Source organism: Leopardus geoffroyi, chromosome C3 (assembly GCF_018350155.1).
Source record: "Leopardus geoffroyi isolate Oge1 chromosome C3, O.geoffroyi_Oge1_pat1.0, whole genome shotgun sequence".
In the NCBI taxonomy this organism is placed as follows: domain Eukaryota; kingdom Metazoa; phylum Chordata; class Mammalia; order Carnivora; family Felidae; genus Leopardus; species Leopardus geoffroyi.
Genome location: NC_059338.1, coordinates 101572988 through 101592824, shown reverse-complemented (window position 1 = coordinate 101592824; position 19837 = coordinate 101572988). Strand labels below are relative to the sequence as shown.

The 19837-nt window shown below is 37.2% G+C and overlaps 1 pseudogene; it reads right to left on the bottom strand.

Moving 5' to 3' along the window:
- Positions 1-18267: 18267 nt before the first annotated feature.
- On the bottom strand, positions 18268-19479 carry LOC123586933 (annotated as a pseudogene).
- Positions 19480-19837: the final 358 nt, after the last annotated feature.

Genomic DNA, 19837 nt, shown 5'->3' with positions numbered 1-19837 from the left:
TCAGGAAGGTTTTACTTCTTGGCCCTTTTCAAATAAATTTAACATTCATCAAAGAAAAGTCCTATTAAATTTTAATTGGGTTTTATACAAATTTATAGATTGAATAGAATTGAAATTAATGTCTGTAAGCTACTGTGTCATATTCCATAAGTGTGTTATATCTTTCCACTTATGTAGGCCTTCCTAAAAAAAAGTTTGATAAATTTGTCCAAAATAGTCTTATAGATCATTTAGTAGATTTATCCTAGGGGCTTTATATTTTGTTGTCTAATATTTTCTTTCTGGTATAAGAAAGTACATCGGACTTCTGTAATAATTGTATATCATTCTTGCTAATGTCTCCAATTGATTATTGTAATAATTCGTCCACTTAGAATTTTGGGTTTTCTGTGTGTACAAACTCAGAATCCAAAAAAATATATATATCATTTATTCTTTTCAAATCCTTGTGTATTTAATTTGTTTTATATTCTTGTGTAGCCCAATGATTTTTCTTTGTTACTAAAAAGATGTGTGTGTGTGTGTGTGTGTGTGTGTGTGTGTTTTGTTTGTTTGTTTGTTTGTTTTGGTTTTTTTTGGTAATAATGTGAACCAAAATATCAAGGCTATAGTATTTGGAAGAAAAATTTGAATGACAGATCAAAGTTATCAAGTTATCGTAGGATTATTCAAAGTTCTTCTTTTTATATTTATATTTTTATGACAATTTTGGCACTTTTTAAATCTAGGAATTTATTTTACCTCAATTTCCAATATTTTGACTAAAAGTTATTTTTAATATCTTATGTCTTTGCTTCATCTCTAATTATGCCACCTCTAATTTATTATTATGAAAAAATGACCAGTTTTAAGGACTTTAAATTTTCAATATTATTTCTTCTTGGACACATAAGTACTAATATTTTAAAGGTTTATTTCTTGCTTTTCATTTCTAAAACCGGATTTGGATAGACAACTATGTGTATAAAGATGTTTGAAATTTGTTTTGAAATGATATATGGATTTATAAATTATACATAAAAAGTAGTAATTATATATAATTCTTGCTATATATATGTGTGTATATATATATATGTATATATATATATATATATACATATATATATACTTTATTTATATTGGCAAGGAATATGTATTTGCAACGGTGAGTCCAATGGTCTGCATATGTCTATTAAATCAGTCTTGCTAATTGTGTTCAAATTTGTTATAGTCTTAGCAATGTCTTTTATCTGCTTGTATATCAATCCTGAGAACGAAGTAATAAAAGTAGGGGTAAAAGGGGAGAAAATTCTGCACATTCTGTGGCTATTGAAAATGAATTGGAGGGCTCCTGGAGGGCTCAATTAGTTAAGCGTCAGACTTAGGCTCATAGTTTCGTCAGCGCAGAGCCTGCTTCTGATCCTCTATCCCTTTCTCTCTAAAACAAATAAACATTAAAAAAAAATGAATTTGAACACATCAAAAATGCCGTTCACAGATGGTGTCAGGTAAACCACAAGTGGAAAACTGTAATATTGCTTGGTAAATTTTGGTTCAGAATCTATTGGCTCAAGATGAAGTTGGGAAAGTTAGATCCAGATGGGCAGAGGAGTGTCAGGTTCAGCTGATGACATTTCCCAACACTTCCTTGAGCAAGCCATGCATGTGTGTGCTTAGAGAGGAGCTCGTGGCTTTTCAAAGAAACCTATTTTGGGGGTAGACTTCCAGCTGGCGGAGCAAATAATAATTCACTCTACACATGCTCAGCTAATGGACATTTTCAAGGCTTTCTGCACTCTGTCGTGCTGTGGAGTTAGGAACCTGGGCTTGAAGATTTGACTGTTGATGTGTGTGGCCATGTAACATATTCCTGGGCTTGTCTCATCTGTTTCTGGCAGAGCTCAGTTAGAAAGCTAGTCTCTAAATTCTAAAGGGAAAGCAATGCAAGAGCTAGCTTTAAGTGTTCTTTGGAGATTTTTTAAAAGGGCATTTATATGTAATTTTCTGTATTGGTAAAATACACATTTAAAATGTAAAAGGGGACATAGCTAAAATTGTCACTATTTATTGAGATTTTAGTCTAATTTTATGTAAACTTTAGAACATGCCCTGGGGTAGTATTTAGTCCTGATAAAAATGTATTTGACTGTTACTATCTAATTTATTTTTTTTTAATTTTTTTTTCAACGTTTATTTATTTTTGGGACAGAGAGAGACAGAGCATGAACGGGGGAGGGGCAGAGTGAGAGGGAGACACAGAATCGGAAACAGGCTCCAGGCTCTGAGCCATCAGCCCAGAGCCGGACGCGGGGCTCGAACTCACAGACCTCGAGATCGTGACCTGGCTGAAGTCGGACGCTCAACCGACTGCGCCACCCAGGCGCCCCTGTTACTATCTAATTTAAAGGATGCCTAAAAAATATAAGCTAGAACAATAGGCTTCAATACACAATGAGTAAGCAATTTCTTTTTCTATTCTTAATTCATATTTCTTTTTTTTGTATACTTGTAGACAACATATAGCTGCCTTGTTTTTCTTTAAGTGTAGTTGACACACAATGTTACATTGGTTTCAGGCGTACAACTTAGTGATTTGACAACTCTATACATTATGCTGTGTTCACCACAAGTATAGCTACCGTCTGTCCTGTTATATTGCTATTACAATATCATTGGTTGTATTCCTTATGCTCCACTTTTTATTTCCATGACTTACTCATTCGACAACTGGAAGCCTGTATTTCCCACTCCCCTTCACCCATTTTTCTCAATTCCCCACTTCCCTCCCCTCTGGAGATAATCTCTGTATTTACAGTTCTGATTCTGCATTTTGATTATTAATTTTTTAGATGTCATTTATGAGTGGAATCATATGGTATTTGTCTTTCTCAGTCTGAGTTATTTCACCTAGTGCAACTCTCTAAGTCCATCCACGTTATCTCAAATGGCATGATCTCATTCTTTTTATGGCTGAGTAATATTCCATTGTGTATGTATACCACATTTTCCTTATCCATTCATCTATTGATAGATACTTAGGTTGCTTCCGTGTCTCAGCTATTGTAAAAATAATGCTGCAGTAAACATAGGGGTGCATATATCTTTTCAAGTTAGTGTTTTAGTTTTCCCTGGGTAAATACCCAATAGTGGAATTATTGGATCATATAATATTTCTATTCTTAATTTTTTGAGGGAACTCCATACTGTTTTCCACAGTGGCTGTACAATTTACATTCTCACTGATAGTGCACAAGGGTTCCTTTTTTTCCACATCCTTACCAACGTTTGCTATTTCTCCTTGATTTTAGCCATTGTGACAGGTGTGAAGTGATCTCTCATTGTGGCTTTGATTTGCCTGATTAGTAATGATAAACATCTTTTTGAGAATCTCTTAGACATTTGTAGGTCTTCTTTGGAAAATGCCTTTTTAGATCCTCTGCTCCATTTTTAATTGGATTGGAGGTTTTTTGGTGTTGAGTTGTATAAGTTCTTTATGTATTTTGGATATTACCCCCTTATTGGATATATCATTTGCAAATGTCTTCTCCTATTCAGTGGTTTGCCTTCTTGTTGTGTTGATGGTTTCCTTTGCTGTGCAGGGACTTTTTATTATTTCCTTGTCATCTAATATACAAATCTACATGCTGATGATCTTAAAGATGAATATTTTAAAACCCACTCACTGAAAACAGGATAGGAAAATTAACAAGTGCATGCTATATAATGCTGTCCAGGATGATTGGTGTTAATGTCCTCAAATATCACTTTTGCCATGTCTCATTTGAACCTCTGAAGTTAGGTCCATCTAATGCTCATAAAAGTATAAGCTTAGGCTTTTAGACTTGAGTTCTTAGCTGACAAATGACCTAAAACATGTGAAACAGCATTCTTTGATATGTGAGCTATGGAATATTAGCATCTAGGAATATTCACACATGTTAACTACTTACAAAAATTTCAGGTTTTAAATAGCTTGGGGAAAATCTGGATTAAACATATCTAAATGGGATTCTTTATTGAAATTCTATAATGTTCTGAAATGTCCTGTGGCTCTAGATAGCATTCAGGCAATATTTTATCCAGTCCCTACTGTGTGCCAGGAACAGCATCATGTTTTGCTCAAAGAAATGTCAGCAAATCAGGCATGGTTTCTGTCCTCACAGAGTTTTTAAAGTAATGGGAAGAGAGAGATTAATAAAGACATAAATATCTAGATTGCAATAAATTGTATTATGCTATGAAGAGAAAGAATAAGATGCCATAAACATCTTGATACCCATGAACAAGGGTATCAATTTAATTGGAGGATGGATTTAGGAAAGGAAGTGAGATTTAAGATGAAGCACAAATAAGAAAAATTAGCCAGATAAAGAGGGGCATTCCAGGCAGAGTGAACATCAAATCCAAAGGCTTGAGGCAAAAGAAAATTTGCTACACAAGAGGAAGAAAAGGCCAATGTGGCCAGAGTACAGGAAATAAGAGGCCCAAGGTGAAGCAGAAGAAGTAATGAAGGGTAGATTCACATGGAATCTTAGAGGCTGTACAAAAGATGATTTTTATTTTAAGTACAAAGGATTCTGATGAGGGAACTGGTGTTAAAATAGTATTTTCTTAAAGAAAAATATAGCATCATATTTACCTTTCCCCAACTGTATTTGACCACAGAAAACTTTTGATGAGAAATTTCCTGGTAGCAGTATCTTTGGAAAACATATTGCCAATACTTTTAGAAATCCCACCCTAACCAAGGATTGTGTGCTCAGATTGTAAGTATCAGAAAACAGTGAAAGAGACTTTGCCAGTTCAAATACATTTATCAGTATCAGAAACATTCAGAAGTAGGGTCACCAACATGGATGGATTTGGGGCTCAAATGTTAAGAGGACTCAGTTTCTCTATCTATCTTCATCTATCAGACCTTCCTGTCCCTGTTTCGGTTGTATTCTGAGGCCCAATAAAATGACCTCAGAAGCTGCAAGATTTTCCACTGTGGTGGCAAGGTGGCTGAATCATCTCCTTACATGCTCCCAGACTGCATACTAGTGGAAAAGGAGCCTCTTTCACAACATTCCCCTGAAATCCACTGCCTCTCACTACCTCTCCCTGAAACGCTCCTGTGGGAACCAACGACCAGAGTAACCCTCGTAATATGATATGTGCACAGTTTAGGCCTAGGTAATCTGCAGCCTTGACTATTTGGATTCCCAGACATAAATCTAGTATGGATACTATGGGAAGGGACAATGCTGGGGAGGCGAAGAGCAAAACCCCAGTATGGATTTTTTTTAAAAAATTTATTGTTTTCAATTATGTGGATATAATCATGGTTAAAATAATCATGTTCTATTTCTTGTTAAAAGTACAAAAAGGAAATGCAATCAAGTGTCTAAAAGAGCATGGAAAAAATGTGCTGTTTGTTGTTTCTGGGTGGTTATAAAAAGTAGAAAAATTATGGAATAATGAAATAGGATACTTCTGTTATTACTACTACTGACAATTCACCACTATGACTTGTTTATTTATTTTTCTTTTTGGTCCTTTCCATCTACATGAAAATTATTCTACCTAGACTAGTAAATTATTCAATAAATAATGTCATGTACTTCATTTAAATTATTGTCTGTAGCCCTTCCACTGTGTGCTTCTAAGAACTATACCTTTCACTATAAGCACGTTCTTATATGTGTGTGCATACACACACACACACACACACTCACACACTCATATATAATATATATGTGTGTACCTATAATATACATGCCTTTACAAAAATATAAATCTTGAGGATCATAAAAGATGATTTTATGGTTAGATTCTTTAATCAAAATGTTCTCTAGGGTACTTTTAAGATAGTAATAACTATTGGAATTTATAAGAGGCAGTCCAACTCCTGAGCATGTAAAATAAATTTTAGGAGTATAAAAGGGAAAAAAATGCTCTTCTATGAGAAGATAATACGGCCTGAGTGATCAAAATAGACTGAGATAAACTGTGGAGCCTGCATAAAAACTACAGGTCACGGAAAAGCTATGACCCTTACAACATCAACTAGAAACATATTTTTAGTCTTACAGATGGTGGTTAACACTTCTGGTCATTTATACTTTGTTCCTCATTTTATGACTATCGTCTAAAAATGGTTGGGGCCATAACGGGGCAGGAATTGTCAAAGAGAGCCTTATGGATGAAATGAGACTTTGGGGGATTTTTTTAAAAGGAGGTCCTAGAAGAGCGTGGTAGAGAATCCTAGTAAGAAGTCAAATAGAGAGGAAAAGAGTTTGGCAAATACTATCTAACTGTTCCCACATCAGTAACAGGTTCTATTTCCTTCACATCCCAAGAATGATCCCATAAAAAACTCTTAAGCATTTCCAGACTATTAGACAATCAAGGCTAGATTATACTTTCTGATTTCATTCTGGGTATTTGGTTCCTCTAAATTCTCCTCTAATCTTAGAGAAAGAATAGAACTAAAATGCCTTCAGAAGTGAAGAGAAAGGCAAATAGGCCTTTTTAAAGTCCTTTTGAATTTGGTGCTTAGGTACAGCAATTTGAAAGCAGGTGGGTTTTAAGCATAAATATTATATAAATGTACTTTTATACCTAGAAGTCAGTGAGTATTAAAATAGTATATAATATATCCATCAGTTGTCCTGTGACATTTCTTTTTTTGGTTGATGTACTCTTGTAAAAGTCTAAATTTACAAGAGTTTATCCCTGAAATCCAAAATTTGCAAATGTTAATTCCTAAATCTTTAGATTTAGGAATCTAAAGTATCTTTAGACTTTGTAAGTAAAGGGATTAGTTAACAACAATTGTCACATGGCTCCATGAAGTAAATAAAGCATCTTCGCAAATTCTATAAGAATTATTTCATTAATGTAACTTTTGTAATTATTTCCTAAATTATACATTATGCATGATATTCTGCTAATATAATGCAATGCTTGTAAGAATTAAGATATTAATTCAAGTTACACATATAAATAAGGGTCTATTTTCTATGTGATTCCTGAAAAATTAAGTATTATGCCATGTTGGCTTAGTCAGTAGAGCATACAACTCTTGATCTCAGGGTGGTGAGTTCAAGCCCCATGCTGGGAGTAGAGATTACTTAAAAAAGTTTAAAAATTCAAATGATAGATTCGTGCATTCATATATGAAAGAACACTGCCATATATATATGTTCATCAAATTAAATTATGCTAAGGTGTTACATTAGTGTAAAAATGTTTTTTTAACAGACACTAGCATATTAAAACTTTGACAATGACATACCATAAATAATCAGATATTATTAGCTAATATCAGTGCTAATTTTTTTAGGGAGGGTTTTCCCATTAGGCTAATATCCATGAATCTAGTTGTTTAGAAACATGGCATTTTTTTAATCTTTATTGAGGTATAATTAACAAATAGGCATTGTATATATTTAAGGTCTACAACTTGATTTTTTTAAAATTTGTTTAATGTTTATTTTTGAAGGAGATACAGAGTGCAAGCAGGGGAGGCACAGAGAGAGAGGGAGACACAGAATCCAAAGCAGGTTCCAGGCTCCAAGCTGTCAGAACAGAGACTGACACAGGGCTCAAACCCACGGACCGCAAGATCATGACCTGAGCAGAAGTTGGACGCTTAACAGACTGAACCATCCAGGCGCCCCCTTGATGTTTTGATATATGTATGTATTGTGAAATTAACACTACACTCAAGCAATTAGTATATCCATTACCTCACACATTTACCTTTTTCTTCCTTTCTTTCTTCTATGGTGAGAACATGTAAGTTCTACTCTCTTAGCAAATTTTAAGTATACAATACAGTTATTGTTTATTATAGTCATCGTGTGGTATCTTATAAGAAGAAAACAACAGCAATGTTTTGTTTAGTATCCCATTTTGCATTGAACACATACATGAAGATGTTAATCTGCCACATTATATTGTTTGTTTACCTGCTCCTAGATTCTACATATAAGTGAGATCACACAGTCCTTGTCTTTCTCTGACTTATTTCATTTAGCATAATGCCCTCAAGGTCCATCTATGTTGTCATAAGTGCCACATTATTTTGTAAAACATGCAAACTAGGAGGGGATTATGATGAAAGCTGACTTATACGATGGCTAAATGCACATTAAAGTAAAACTCAAGAACTCCAATTTTTTCTCTTAATTTATGTGGTAACGTGGGTAGCCTCTTAAAACCATAGGCTGGGGGGGCTAGAACATTCCCTTTAGTTCATCTTCCTTGGCTTCATAAATAGGTGAAACAGAAAAGGTGTATCCTTGTCCAGGTTACCTCCTCTACCTTTTAAGATTCTACATGGCATGTTCTATTCAGCTTTCTTCACAATTTCTGTGAACTCCTGCCATCCCAGCCTGGGCTCCGTATTCTAATTTCTATCAGCCACGATATAATTAATTCTTCCTATTTTCAGTAAAACACCTTTTCTACACACATGGCATGGAAATGGGCTTACCCACCCATCATCCAGTTCCCAGAGTCCTCAAACTAGCTGTCTTGGTGTGAAATCAAAGGAAACTCAGCAAAGATTGAACAGTGAACATTGCTTTCAGGGTTGTCACCCCCATCCAGTCTCCAAATGCACTAAATCATGCTACCTTATCAGAAAAAAAAATCACAAAACCCCAAGGTAAATTTTATAATTTCTAAGTGCTGATGTTTTTTTCTCTTCAGGATCTACATTGCTCATTTCTTCCTCTCCACCTTCATTAATTAAAGTGTGCTTATCTCCCATCTTGATTACTATAGTTTACTTTTTAAAAATTCAAATTCTGGGGGCGCCTGGGTGGCACAGTCGGTTGGGCGTCCGACTTCAGCCAGGTCACAATCTCGCGGTCCGTGAGTTGGAGCCCCGCGTCGGGCTCTGGGCTGATGGCTCGGAGCCTGGAGCCTGTTTCCGATTCTGTGTCTCCCTCTCTCTCTGCCCCTCCCCCGTTCATGCTCTGTCTCTCTCTGTCCCAAAAATAAATAAACGTTGAAAAAAAATAAAAAAAAAATTCAAATTCTGGTATCAGCCCGTTACATTGAATTATCAGTCTTTTCATTTTGGAAAACACGACATCCTCCATTTTGGAATCTTGCACTGTTTCCAATCACCCTTTTCAATAAATTCTATTTTTCTAAAATTATGATGGATACACTAAAGAGTGCTTTTATGAGATATAGCTTTGTAAAAGAAGTTTTTACAAAGAATTGGTTAGGATTCTTCCCCCTGTGACAGATAAAAATAATTAAAATTGTCTTAAGTGTAAAAAAAAAACTTCTTGCATGGCTAGATCAAGGGGCTCAAATAATAGCAACTGAACTCCATCTTATTCTATTCTTGTTTCACTTTGGCTTTCTTCTGTGTTAGCTCAAGTCTCAGAAAGACTCTCTTCTTGGCAGTTGCTACCAACTTCAACTTACAATTTATCTTTTCAGCATTCTACTCAATGATTCCAACAGATGTCTTACAATTGAGTTTGATTGGCTGCTATTGGGACACATGCTTATTCTTGAGCCCATCACCGTGGCCAGGCAACGTCAGTACTCTAATTGGCTATATCTTGGTTACATGCCACCCCTTGGATCCAAGGATAGAGACATCTTTTATAGAACCTCATGGACTGCAGTAGAAAAGAGGCAGCTTTTAAAAAATTAGAGTATTATTCTGCTAATTCAAAAACAATAAATATGAACTATATATGAGAGGAGGAAAAATATACAGGTATTGTGTCAATAGGAAGTAGTATATGTAAAGTATAAATAACTAATCATGAAGCTCAGTACATCATGACATAAATATATCTGACCTTAGACAGTCATCATAGGGTAATCCTTATTTTTTTCAAATACATGATATTTAGGCTTATTTGGAGAATCACCAAAAAGTAGATGAAAGGAGGGCCATTAGGCCCTCTCTACAAGTGTTCTTTTTTTTTTCCCTTCAGGAAACTTTCGTTGATCTTTTTCTGTCTAGAAATGGGCAAAAGTGGCAAAATATCTCAAAGGCACAGGCGAAGTCATAATAAGCCCCAAACTGTCATCAAACTCTTTATTATTATATATTTTTTGGCTATCTCCACCTGTAAATATCTTTCAAAAGTGTCATTAATGGGATATTTAGCTTCTTAATATTATGCACTAATAATAAGGAACTTATGAAGGAAAAATGAATAGCAAAGATAAATGATTACAATCTGTAATTTAAATCTCCTTCAGGTAAGATTGTTGCCCCTAAACTAAAAGCAAGTGAAATTCACAGTCATGTGAAGCATCTGCTTTTTCTGAAGTCAGATACAATCAGCAAAGTTATAATCAGGGTGGACTGGTAAAGGCACCTACTCTTATTGAAGAACAGTGCTCCAGACCCAGACACAACTATATCCTGTGGAGAAAGACCTGGATCATGAGTGGTGATGGCGAAAAAAAAATATCCAACTTAGTTTAGGAAGAACATTAGTCTGTAAGTCTAGAAACCTGGCTTCTGATCCTGATTTATTAATTTGCTATGTGATATTAGCTAAGGACTTTGTCTATCTTGGCTTCAGTTTTCTCATTTTTAAAATGTGTGTGTGTGTGTGTGTGTGTGTGTGTGATATTTCTGTGTTCTAAATTTACTTCTAAGTGCCCAAATCCTATAATCCATTAGGATGAGGAGAGATAAAGGTACATGGACCAGATAAGCACTTTTGAGAACCTATAGGTTGTATCAGTGGCAGTTGCTGTGCTGCTAAAAAAAATACAGTAGAAGGGTTCCATGCCTGGAAATAGAATGGCATCAACAACAATGGCAGCCAGGATGACCAAGAATGACTCAGGGAGAAGGGAGCTCTCCCTCCCCAATACATTTATCTCAACATGAGCAGAGACAGAGGGACAGGGTTGGAGAACGCTGGTGATTTTCATAGCCACCTGTGAAACTCCTTTCCTAGAAACTAAATTAATTGTTCCTTCCTACAACTAATCCCTTCCAACAACAGGATTATAACAGAGGAACCTGTCTTCAGTTACTGGACCAGCTATGGGCTCATGAGCCAAACTGGACTAGCAGAGCTTTCCCTCAGAGATTTGGATATGGAATGTAAAGAGGTAAGTAATTTTCCCTTCTTGAATGGCTGACCTTATAACCCTTGGGAGATGTTAATGGTCATAGCATCCACCACATGGCCAAGATAGGGGGAATCAACTAGAGAGGAAGAGAGAAGGATCAAGTGGAGATTCAGAAATGTGAATAGATGCGGGACAGAGAGATTCCTGCTAGCTGTGAAGTTCCTCTTCTAATTCTTCCTGAGACCCAGTGGCATTCTTGTCCTGGGGTTCTGTGAGACACCCCAGTATTATTTTAAATTACTATTAAAAATTGTTTTTTCCCCCTAATTTGAATTAGTTCTGACTCTTACCAGCTTGGGAGGGAGCTAAATATGTGTTTGATTGTAAGTTAAGCTTTTAATATTTCCAGTAACTATTGGGTTTTTCTATTGATGAATTACTAGATATTAGGCATTAAGTATAGATTATCTTCTTTAATGTCCCTAAATTCTTTGAAGTAGGCAATATTATACCCTTTGAATAGATGAATAAACTGAGGGTTAGAAGATATTTCTAACTCACCCTAAGTTAGGCAGCTATTAAGTGGCAAGACTGCTTTCAAAGAGACTTTCATTAGTTGGATTCTAATTCCAATCAGTTTAGCGTCCAGCTCTTGCTTTTAACAATTATTTCATAAGATTAGGTAAGATGTGGGTTGCTAGTGGGAAATCTGAGATAGAGAAATTGTATGAAGTACTAATTTTCCTAATTCTTTCTAATTTCCCCGGAAAGGAAATCAATATGGTTTTGAATCAGGAATGGAGATATGAGGAGAAAATGGTCAGTGTTTAGGGAAGCCTGGTATCAAAGTTTATCTTGTTATGTCAGATTCTGTAATTCTAAAAATTGTAGACTTCATGGAACTGTTAAGGAAAGGAAATTATGTAAGAGTTAGTCATTTAGAAGGGAAGCCTGTGCACCATTGGCTGGTATTTACCAGTGCAAGAGGTCAAAAGCTACCACTTAAAGCATTAATGTGGATTCTCCCTCAATGAATTTCTCCCAGGCTGTAGGACCTTATAATTTTTTTCAAGTCCAGCAATGTTGCCTTCATAAGTATTTTTAATCACAAACATTCAGTTGGCCACAAACACATTCCTGTACAATTCCTTCATCTGTGTCTTCTAAAGAGTGAACTGAACTGTTAACTTACTTTTAAACAAAACTGAATAGTTGAAATGTCTGACTGCTTCCTATCAGTATAAAAATATGAATTTGTACAACAGCTGCAACTCATTTCAGTAGGATTAAGTTTTACCCAAAGAAGGACAAAAAAAAAGTTGTCTGTAACAAGGGAAGACTAATGTTCTCAATGGAAAGAAATGAATATACCCACAGCTTTTTAATGTTGGTTAACATAAAAATGGCTTTGAAGATTAAATGAGAAACATCCTTTCTATTATTATTAATCATATTTCCTGATGATTAGTAGTGTCAGATCATAAAAAATGTAAAATTATTAGGGAGTAGGATTTGAAGTACACTACACAAGTTCAATAGCAGTAACTATAAAGTAGCTGATCGAACTTTATAAAATGTCATGCTGCTTCATAAGGAATGGTAAAAATATGCCTTTGAGGTCTTTCTTCACTGAGAGCCTTTGCAGTCTTTCTCCATGAATGAACTAATTGGTATCTTTTCAACCGACCAAAGTTATATGACAATATTAAATAGATGTAAAATATTTTATAAGCGCTCATAACTCACCACTGCAAATTAACAATTCCCAAGCATGCATGGTGCTGTAGCAATCAAAGGAGTGAGGCTGGACCTCTCACGGCTAATATCTGGGCTGAGTCACAGATTCCATGGTCAATACTTACTTTTTAAAGTCATATCTTGGCATTCTCAGCTCACCTAGAGATGATCAGTTTCTTAGTAGCCAACTTGTTTATCAAATCATTCAATAAGTCATTCAGGAAGAAAGGCATAGAGGCCAAGAGAAATGAATCAAGAACCAGGTGCCAGGTGTGAACCTTACTCAGCTCTCCCACTTGGGAGAGCTTACCCATCATGTAGCTTAGCTTCATGGTTGGCCAAATGGAGATAATTCTAATTCCAACCTCATGGGATTCTTATGAAAATTAGAAAAAAATAAATAATTATAAAATCTCTAGGACAGTGCCTGGTATTGTAGCAAGCACTATGTAATTGCTGAGCATAAAAATGAAATGCATTGATTACTCCAGCAGTATTTATTAGATGCCTTCCAAAGGTCAGGCACTATGGGTTGCTTAAGACTGATAAGGTACCTGTCCTCATGGAGTTTACATTCTAGTTGGAGGAGCGAGAGAATAAAAAAGTAAGTAAACAACTAAACAGATAAGTCTATTTCAGATACAGATTATTTTCATGAAAAAAAAAATAAACTGGGTGCTGAAGTAAGATTTGAGGTGGGGAGATGGGGAATAGATTTGGTCAGAGAATCTTTCTTTAATATTTGAGCCAGGACCTGAAGGATGAGGAGTGAGCCATATGAAGCACAGAGAGGAGAGCCAGAAGCATGAGGAGGACAACTTAGTACATGTGGAGTTTCATTAGAAAAGGCTAACAGCACAGGAAGAAGTTGGACAGTCAGGCAAAATGCTGACAATATATCACCTGGCAGGTCATGCTAAGGAGTTTCAATTTGATTTTTACTTTTAAAGAGAATTTATTTCCATTATGGCTCTTTTCATTTCAAGTGAATAAATTTCACTTAAACAATAGAAAAAATATTGCCTACAATCAAGATATATTCAAGGGATAAATCTGATCCAGGCAGAATTGGATCTTCAAGACCTTCAATAATAACTTCAGGAGACTGTTTCTCCATTTCTTTCTTTCTCTGCTTGGGTTCCTCTCTCAGGCAAGGTTTTTACCTTAACACGGAAAGATGGCCATTAGCATCTCCCCCACCAACATCTGCTTTTCAGTAACTGTAATGAAAATACCTCAAGATAACTCACTGTTCTGGATTGTCATGAACTCATTTTGGAACCAATCACTTTGACTCCGATCTGCTGTGCCTGAGTGACTTTTCTACCTCTAAAGCCAGGGGGTGGGTCAGTCTCAGAGAGAGAGAGAATGAAGACGAGGGCTTTCACAAAGGAAAATTAATGTGCCCTTAGCAGAATAAGAATGTGATGGTAAGGTAAACACAGAGGTAAGCAGGTAAACACAGAAGACCTCTGTCAGATATTTGACTGATGTCACTAAAATGTATTTCATCTCTATTCTTTATGTTTTGGCATCTATCTCCGCTGGTATCTGGGGTGAAGTCAAGTTCCCATCTGTTGCTGCAGGTGCAGGGCCATGCATACTGCATCCTTTTAGCTCCTAAGAGAAGTTGACCTTCTCTGGGACACTTCTGTACCCTTCGGAGGACCAGAAAAACTTTCTGATTCTCTCTGATCCCTCAAAAACTTGGAGAAGGCACATCCAGCCCTTCTGCCTAGACACTGTAGTGCTGTCTACACTTCAGCTACAACTGCCCCTGGTGTCAGGGTCACAAGAAGGTTTCATGCCTCCGTAGGCTCCTTCAGAGCCTGGGAATATATGATCTGCCCTGTGATCTTACTAAACCTCTGCTGGAACTGGGACAATATGGAGAAGATGGCATGAAGTGCTCGGCACAGAACTACCCAACCTGTGTTCTTACTGCTCTTTTGCATGCTTTGCTTTTCCTGCCTCAGTCCTGATTTCTCAAAGCAAATTTAGGGTAAAAAACAAACAAACACACACAACAACGACAACCCGACTCTCATATGCATTCTTTTCAACTCTATCGGTTATATACACCAGTTTGAATTTCATTAATAAAAAGTCAGGGTTTGGGAACTCAAAAATCCTTTATCACACCCTATACCCTTTGCTTAGCATTTTTTTTTAAAGTTTATTCCTTTATTTTGAGAGAGAGAGAGAGAGAGAGAGAGAGAAAGAGAGCACGAGTCAGGGAGGGGCAGAGAGAGAGGGAGACACAGAATCCCAAGCAGGCTCCACACCATCAGTGCAGAGCCGGATGTGGGGCTCCAACCCATGAACTGTGAGATCACGACCTGAGCCGAAATCAACAGCTGGATGCTTAACTGGCTGAGCCACCCAGGTGCCCTAACATTTTTACAAGTTTCCTTTTGTTCTTTGAGGATTGACTTCTCTTTTCCCTGTTGAGTGTGACTTCCCTTTCCCAAGGCAGCGAGCCTAATCCATACATGTGGATGTCTGAATGCTCTTCTATTGATAAAACCACCGTGTGCTCCAAATCCATTGTCAGTCTTCCTGGGAGAGAGATGGATGTACATGGACCGGGTTAGTGTTTCTGAACCCCGTTTTCCAGGTGACTACTTACCTTGTTTATATCTTTCCTAAGAATTTCCAAGATCTCTTCCAATAAACAATATAAAATTCAGGTTTTGAATGTAAGCTACGAAAATGTACTGTGGCTATTTTAAGCAAAAGGGTTTACTTGGATCACATCTGGGGCTCACAGATGGAACAGCATACAGCAAGAATTTAGGTAGCTTGTCAATCCTACAGTGGGAAAGAATAACTTCTGGCGATGACTCATATCTTTGCATCATTTATTCAGGTCCAGGGAGAGAGTATCTCATTGGCCTGGCTTAGATCACATTACACCCACTGCATGCACAGGACCGTGGAGAGGGTTTATCGCTTCCCTGTGACTCTTTAATAGAAAGCAGAAGCTACTTCTCACCAAGATTATACACAATGGGGAAAGGACAACTCCTAGAATGGAAATCGAGATGAGATGAAGAATGAGAACTAGGGTGCTTGGGTGGCTAAGTTGGTTAAGCGTCCAACTCTTGATCTTGGCTCAGGTCATGATCTCACAGTTCATGGGATCGAGCCCCACATCGGGCTCTGCGTGAGTCTGCTTGGGATTCTCTCTCTGTCTCTCTCTCTCTCTCTCTTTCTTTCTTTCTGCCCCTCTCTGGCTTGCAAGCACACATGCTCTATCTCTTTCTGTCTCTCAAAATAAGTACACAAACTTAAAAAAAACAAACAAACAAGAATGAGAAGAACTCCTGGTCAGGTACAATAACTAGGCTGTCTGGCACAACTCTATGATTCTATATTTTATATATGCTATTACCTAGGGCTAGAGATATCATTAAGGTACTATTAGAGAATACTACTATAGCCTGTTTCTAAAGATCAAAAACAGAAGAACAATCTTTATCCAAATCCTTCCATCCAGAAAGAATTTCTTAGACAATTTACTTTATTCCTCTTCCTATGCAAAGCTTTAGAGTTGTGCTATATTATTTGCATAGGGGAAGAGAACACAGCATTGATATTCAGCTCCTTTGCCGAACTGGACAATTCCTTTCTACTAACAAATAGAAAATAAATGAACATAAGAAACCTAGTTTAGAGAGCAGTCAAGGGATATAGAAAGAGGAGGGTAAGAGGAGAAAGAGAGTGTGGGGTGTGAGAAGGAAAGGAAAAGAATTCCATTGACAACAATGCTTCAGCAGCAGCTTTAAGAGGAAGACAACACATGAATCATTATCATTAACTGAAGGAATCTCTTTTGTTTTTCCTCATCCTTCTTCATGCCTCCCTCCTTCCCTGATTTGCCTCTCTCTACCTCTCTCTCTTTAATTTTATTTTGAGACCAGTACCCACTCTCTGGTATCTGCTATTGGCAAAAGACTCATGAGGTAACTTCTGCAATCTTAACTATACTCTCATGGAAACGATTACCACAAAATGACGATTTAACAATTCAACTAAAAATAAAAATACCACATAGGGATTTCTGGGACTTTTTTTCTCTTTCCCCTAAAACTTCTGGAATCACCTTTAATTTGTTCATTGGAGTCAATTTGTAAGTATTTCCCATACACAGCTGACTTACAGCTTTGGCTTTTTGTCATGGTAGTGTGGAAAAATATAGTGTAGTGTAAATTTAAACTACAGTTCTACGTAAACTTGCCCACAAATGCATTTCCACTAAATATGGACAGCCTATACCCAATGGTGAGAAACATGTAGAACTCTGTTTCCCTAGCTTTAATGATTTTTTAAACAGAAGATTCCTTTAGATCGTAATTGGATGTAGACCAACAAATTCATTCACCCAGCTCAGTGAATATCAGATAGTTATGGCATTGGATTGGCTACATGTTTTTGATAGGATAAGTTGTATGGCTTCTTGTGATTCAAGTTGTATGACTTTTTTTTTTTTTTTTTAATTTTTTTTTTCAACGTTTATTTATTTTTGGGACAGAGAGAGACAGAGTATGAACAGGGGAGGGGCAGAGAGAGAGGGAGACACAGAATCAGAAACAGGCTCCAGGCTCTGAGCCATCAGCCCAGAGCCTGACGCGGGGCTCGAACTCACGGACCGCGAGATCGTGGCCCGGCTGAAGTCGGACGCTTAACCGACTGCGCCACCCAGGCGCCCCTCAAGTTGTATGACTTTTAATAAAAATAAAAGTAATCACTATTATCATTTATAATTATTGAATACTTTCTTCTAGCAACTGCACTCAGTACTTTAAATGTGGTGTTTCATTTAATTCTTATGACTACCTTATGAGATTATACATTATGATATGTACTGAGATATGTATTATCATTGTTATTTTATAGGTCTCATAAACAGCTTATAAGTGGTGGGCCAAGCCTACCAATCAAAGCATGCTTATTCAAGATCCCATTAGGCATTGCATAATCTTGAAAGTGATGAACTGGAATGTTAATTTGGGTAAGGGATGCTTTATCAAATTTAGCTTTGTAACCAGAATGTAAACTCATGAGACTGATGATAGCACTCCAATATATAATGAGTTGTTTTGTTGGAGGAAAGACTTTTGCTAAGTTCACCAAGACACTCTTAGTGTATGATTGTTTTACTTTCTTCACAGTGCTTTTCCAGTTTGAATGTAAGTTGAAGGGAGCAAGGATTTAGCCTATATTTTTATAGCTATTTTCAGAGCATCTTAAAGACTGACCCATGAGAAGTGTTCAGTGAATATTCATGGGATGTTTAAGTTACATATTATATCTCAGCCATAAAAATAAGCACTGCATCAGATATCCAGATGAAATGAAAATCAGGCCACGGTCCCCTGGGTACTATAATCTGAATTCCAAGTTCTTTCCTTGATATATTTATTTGTATATTTGTGGACATTGTATCTATGTGTGTGTTTGTGTACTAATGGAGGATTAATGAACTTCTTCTTTTTTTTTTTTTTTTTTTTTTACCTTGGTATATCATACTGGTCTTGTTGCTGTTCCTTCACAGTTAGGTGGTTTTCCATCTTCCCTCCCTCCTCCAAGTCTAGCTACACAGTGCATCCTTGAACCATTACCTTACAGCAGCACTACGCTTATTCCCCATCCCTAACACCATTCATTCACAGGGTCAAAGTTCTGGTCCACAAACCCTTCCCTCTAGGAAGTTCAATGCCTGTGAAAGAACTTGCAATAAACCAGACCTGCTAGGATGGTCAGGTCCAGTAAGATGACAATGCAAAGTAGCAGCTTGTTGGTTGTCACTTTTCTGGACATTGAACGGAGAATCTTTCGGCTCAAGTTTTCACTTGTGTTTACAAGCCTACTCTTAGTATGCTCCAATGGATCACATTGCTCACCCAGCTCTTCTATGATTTCTGAGCCAATCTAGTCAGTCTCTGTGGCAATCCGATAAGAACACTCAGTACTCTGGGTGGCCTGGTTCAGGCTGTCAGTGCCTTGCAGAAGCAATGCCCTTTGGGACTATAGCTGATTCATATGCTCATTCTCTACAGCATATGTACCATATTTCATGTCTCCTCTGCCCCCAGGTGTGGCTGTCAAAGGTGTGCTTCTCACTTCCCGATGGAGTTTAGCAAGGTCTTTCCGGTAGGTTCCAAGCTTAGACATCATAGGGTTACAGAAAGACAGAGGTGCATAATGTCGTTCCTCTTCCATCTCTGCCAACATTTCATTTGCTTCCTGTTGCTTTTCATCAAAATCTCTGATCAGCTTTTTCTTTTCTTCTGCCCCTGCTGTCCCCAGGAGCTGCTCTGGCACCCCTTGCAGGTCTTCATGGAGGCAGTGGAAGATCTGGTGAAGTTTCTCGAAATGCTCCGAGAAGGCAGCAGAGGTGGCCATGTTGCAGGCCACACTCAAGTATCACCCACCGAGATTTTGGGCACTGGGCCTGCTCCTATCCCGGCGGTCAGCCACGCAGTCTCGCAGGTATCATCGCTGGAGACGAGGTGCTTCTGGGCCACGGCAGGGTCCCCTGAACTTCTATATCTGTGGAGAATACTCAGAGTATTTCCTCCAGCCTCAGTAGCATGAGTCTGAAAATGTGTCACAGACAAATATTTAAAGCCTGAATTGCCTTTGAATATTATTTAAAAGGACAACATGTTAAGGTAATTAAAAATATGAACCCTTAGTCTAGCAGCCTAGGTTAAAATCTCTGTAAATTCTAATTTTATAATTACTTATTATATTATGATTCTCATATGAGCATTAGAAAATTCTTTCCTTGGATTACAATGCTAATATGCTTTGTATCTTTTTCTGTCTTATTGTACTGGCTAGATCCTCCAGCTACTGTTGCATAGAAGCAGTAATAGCTAGAATCTTTGTCCTGTTCTTGATTTTTTTTTTAAATTTTTTTTTTCAATGTTTATTTATTTTTGGGACAGAGAGAGACAGAGCATGAACGGGGGAGGGGCAGAGAGAGAGGGAGACACAGAATCGGAAACAGGCTCCAGGCTCCGAGCCATCAGCCCAGAGCCTGACGCGGGGCTTG